Source organism: Parus major, chromosome 28 (assembly GCF_001522545.3).
Source record: "Parus major isolate Abel chromosome 28, Parus_major1.1, whole genome shotgun sequence".
NCBI classification, from domain to species: domain Eukaryota; kingdom Metazoa; phylum Chordata; class Aves; order Passeriformes; family Paridae; genus Parus; species Parus major.
Window position 1 is genome coordinate 2,725,452 of NC_031797.1, and position 5,148 is coordinate 2,730,599.

The window sequence follows — 5,148 nt, forward strand, 5'->3', positions numbered from 1 at the left end:
GTACCCTGCTCTCTGCAGCATTGGCTGTTGTGCCCAGCTGTGTGTGGAGCTGCCAGAACACTCACTGAGGGCCACCAGGAGCCTGGAATTTGCTTCCAGGCTTTTAATGGAAATGGACTCACAAAGGCCTGCAGCTTTCTGGAGCCTGGTCTGAACCCAGGGATGCTGCAAGGTGTCTCAAGGCTGGAGAGCTGTCTTGTGTCTGATGGTGTTACCACTCCTAAAATTCACCCTAAAACCCTCCAGAATCTCCCCATGCTGGTCAAAATTTCTGTTGACATATCTTACAGAGACTGCCAGGGTTCTGCCATCTATTTGGAAGCCAGAGATGCATCAGCTGGGAAGCCTATGGCAAGTCAAGCTGTTCTCATTTTTAACAGCTGCAAGCAGATAAGGCAATGTTTAAAACAAGAAAGCTTTATGGCAACAACAGCAATCCTCACCTTGGACAAATCACACCAAAGCAAGTAAGGTTTTCAGGCACCTTTGCATGCCTAGCCTGCTTTTTCACATCAGCTGTTGCAGCAAAAGCTGCTCTAGGCTTTTGTTACAGCTCAAGTGACCCAGTGCCTCGGGTAGAAAATGTCTGTTTAGAAGGAAAGATAAATCCAGTCTCTTCTGGAGTCCATGAATGGACATACTAAAACCACCCTGGCTGCAGTAAAGAACAACAGACATGAAAATACATAAATGAAAAACAGAACAACTGTCAATCAGGACCTGGTTTACAGAGCCAGACAGAGAATTATATACCAGAGTAACAGGATTAGGGGGAAGATAAAAGGAATCCTAGCACCAAGATGGAGAAAAAGGGAAATGACAGGTCACCTGTGCAGAGGAAGAAGAAACATGTTGCATCTGTCATGGAGGAGTCTACACAAGAGTGCTGGAAGGAGCACAGCAGAGCTCAGATGCACCATTCCCAGGGGGTGAGGGAACAGATTCTGCCCAAACCTGAGATGCTGCTTCAAAAAAAGAACTGAAAGAAGAAAACCTTATTGTATACCCAAGCAGTTTCTCTTTTGCAGAGAGACATTTGCTAGTGAAAAACATCCAAAATATTTTCCTTACACACATCTAGACTTGTCTGGTTTCTTGAGGCATATGGGTATTTGTATTTAGATGGAGCAGCTTAAGATGAGAGGTGAAGAGGTCCAGTCCAGTGGCCCAAATCTGAGAAGGGCTCAAATAAAGAGTGCAGGAACAGCCAGGTACATTTTGCCTTAGGAGTGCCTTGCCCAGTCCTTCCAGCTCCTAAAGGCACTGAGGAATGGAGAAAATACAAGCTGGAGCTCTGAATTTCCACATCACCTAGGAGACACCATTTAAGGCAGAAAATCCTCACCACAGCCCAGGGAGGAAAAAAAAAAAGGGAGGGAAGAAAAAAAGGATCCTTTAAAACCGTCTGCCTTCCCTTACCTATTTGTTCCCCAGGCAGAATAGCCAAAGGACTAGGTAAGACAGCCCTGGCAGAAAATATCCAAGCAATAAGACAGTATCTCAGGGAGATAAAAGTTATTCCTGTAATGTGATTTCTTCTGGCCTGGTGTAAAAGATTCTATTCTACAGCCAGACTGTCAGCCTAAGAGAAAATATCCTGTGTAAAAGGATATTATTTGCCATCAGCTTTTATGCTGTCTCATCCACCAAGACCTTGCTGTTTAGCTTTTACTGAATATCTGTTTTACCAACCAATTCAGAATTAGGGAGTTTTAACATTTTAACTTCGCAAGAACCCAAAAATTAACTAAGTTTTAAGGCTTGTGGATTTTTTGATCCAAGTTGTCACAGTGGGTGAATTGTGACCTTCACAGATTCCAGATATCTTTGTGATCAAGAGCAGCTGTTCTTTGAGGATTGATTTTAAAAACAAAACAAAACACAAACAAACAAACAAAACCACACCACCTTGTGGAAGAAGTTTGGGTTGTGTGCAAACTGTTTCTTCCAGTGCTTGAGAGCAAGCTGGTCAGGAAACAATGGCACAGGGCCGTCCTTTCCCAAATAATGAGAGGCAACTCCTCAGCTCTACAATCATGCAATATTCAATTGAGCTGATTGAGTTCAGTTTGGACCTGGTTTTAATCAGCAAAGATATTAAGCTCTGCTGATTTGATCTGGCTTCTCCCTCAGCTCCCCAAACACTCCTGGAGCACAGAGATAGTTGTTTCTGTCACATGCTTTCCTCTGGGTACCCCTTAAATATAAAAGGACTGAGCATTTCTAGCTTCTTGGGGTCATCCCTACAGCATCTGCTTCTCAATCATCTCTTTCTTTTTGGTAAATTCTTTATCTTCCTGTTACTCCCCATTACACTATTAAGATACTACATTCAAAATATTCCACAGGAAAAAGCCCACAGCATGAACAACCTGGCTTTGGGACATAACCTTGTTGTCCTCATGTTCTCACTTACTTGAGAGAAGGAAATGTGGCACCTGAATAAAGCAGAGAGGATTAGAGGAGAGCGTGGCAATCACCAGATCTACTCATCTCCACCCCTGCTCCCAGCAGCTACACCACTGAGCCCTTCAAATATTTTTCAGAAGTTTTATGAGGATTTCTCTTCTCCTGCTATCCCTAATGAAAGGCTAACCCAGCAGTGACAAATCCAGCCTCTAGAAAAGCACATTTTCCACTCAGGACTCCACCCCACATCTTCCACACATCCCCAGGCTGTTCCAGCTCCAGCAGCTCCAAAGTGCAAGGCCCTTTGTACCTCCTACTTCACCAAGGTGCTGCAAGTGTCAGATATATTTAAGAGCATGAAGCATTCAGATACTATGGAAACCAGGGCAAGAGAAAAACCAAAAATAGATGGAAGACGCAAGCTGTTGTAAGGTCTGGAAAAGCCTTGCTGGGGAAGGCTGTGCTTGCTGCAGCTGATTGCAGAGTGGGATCCATTTAGAGCTCGAGCATAAAATATCCTCTCTCCAATCTTTCCGTAGTTTGTCATTTTTCTCTGCCACAGGGAAAGGGATATTCTTTAATTTCCCCTCTATTTAACAGGCCTCCTAATTACCAGTTCCCTTGAATGATTCATATTCTAGTGTGCCCTTCCCATGACCTGGAGTAGACTGCTGCCTGACTGCTTCTGTAGAGCAGGAGTATTTGGGAACACACCATGAGGAAAAACCACCACAGAGCACTCTCCTAAAAGGGAAATCCAACAGCAACCTACAGAGAAGGGTGCCTGGAACTAAGATTTGTTTGTCTGCCTCTCCTTTTAATAATCCTTTTAACACCTGTGTTGTGCCTATTCGACCTCTACAGGCAAACCAGTTGCTAAAGTAGAATAATACCTTCACTCAAAAAAACCAGAATGTCACGTGGAAGAACCACAGAGGATGCCAGCATGAGGAGAACAAACCATCTGACTCAAAGATGGTCAACCAAATGGAAGTCAGTGCTACCACAGAAGCACCTTCTGAGAATAAAAACTCAAATTGTTTTTCACAAAGTCCCACAGTTTGTTATGGGCTGTTCTCTAGTACAAATTCCCACTCATGTGAGCTGGGAAGAAATTCCAAGAGAACTTTACCTCTCACAGCAGTTAAGACACCATCCTTTCAATTGCCCAAAGGAAATAATGACAGCTTTTGCTCTGTTAAAAAAACAAACTGTTGCTAACAAGAAACCACTACAGTGGCTTAAACAATAAAGAATTGGTTTCTTTTTAGATTCAGCAGAGATAAGGTCCTCATGTCCTGCCCCTCTCCCTTATAAAAAGGTTATAAAGAGCCAGGATATCACATCATCAGACAAATGACTGCCAAAAGAATAACAGAACACCTAACAGCAGCATTGGGCCACCATTCAGAAGGTTTTTAACCTTTTTGTCCCCAGCTGCAGGGAAGGAGAGATGGATTTACTTCTGGGATGTTCTCCCTGCCAAGCACAGCTCTACCATTACAGATTAGGGACAAACACAAAATATGTCACCTTTTTGGCAGAGTTGTGACCAGTGGGAAACCACAAGTTTGTCAGCTAGCAAGGGGACACAAGGAAACATCAGGGCTGGTGTTTTCAGCCTCCCCTCCTCCACCATGCAGCTCTGCCAAAAGCCAGAGAAAGGACTGGTGATCAGAGTCCTGCACAGCAGCTTCCTGCCCTGCTCTGAGCTGTCCTGCCAAGCCCCAGGTCTCACTGGAGGCTTACACTCGTTCTTTGTGCTTTTCTTCAGCTGCCACCACCCAGGCTGAGAAAGCCCTGAGCCCTCCAGTGAGGTTTGCTGGGTTCCCACTCCCTCAGCGTGGCATGCAGAGGTCACCCTGCACCGAGAGCCAGGTTAAACTGGAGTGGGGTGGCTGCCACAGCACCTGTCTCCATCCAGGTAATGGATGGACTTTCTTCCTCTGCTTTCACACCACCCTCCCTGACAGTGAAGAACTCCCTGATGTCCACAAGGATCTTCCCTTCAAAGCAGGGCACTGATATAATTATAGGCTGGACTCAGTGATCTCAAAGGTCTTTTCCAGCCTAGTTAATTCTGTGATTCTGTGATAATGACATGACAGAGCCTGTGTTAAACCCTGCAACGAGCTGCCTTTCAGCCTGTAGGGCTTTGCTCTGTGTGCCAGAGGGCTGTGATGGGACAGTGGGCACCCCAGCTCCAAAAATGCTCTGTTACAAGCAGAGAGGGTAGAGGGGGAAGATGTGTAGAGAGAACAATGGTGATACATTCCTAGAGCAGCTCTTTCTTTCCATCACTGGAATACACTTTCCTCTTCACCGCCTCATCCCAGCGGCTCTGCTGTCACATTCCAAGGCTTGGCCTCTGTTTTCAATCTTTTCTCTCACTTAGAAGACATTTCTTTATTTTCTAGAAACACCACTTTGAACAGCCTGGTCCGAGGAGCCAGGGCCTCAGCATCCTCCTGGCATCTCAGCACCCCCAGCAGCATCCTCAGGGACTCGCTGCCAGCAGGGAAGTGGAGAAGGAAGCGGAGCCCTGGAGCAGGGATGGAGCCCACACCTGTGCAGCCGTGCAAGGACCGAGCCCTGCTCTGCACCCCGGGGCCAGCGTGGTGAGAGCTCCCCAGGGCAGGACAGCGGCTGAGCCAGCCCGGGGCTGGCACCAAGAGATGCTCCTGTCACCTCGGGACCTGCGGGCAGTGGATGGAGCTGCCCTTGTCACCACTGGGACAC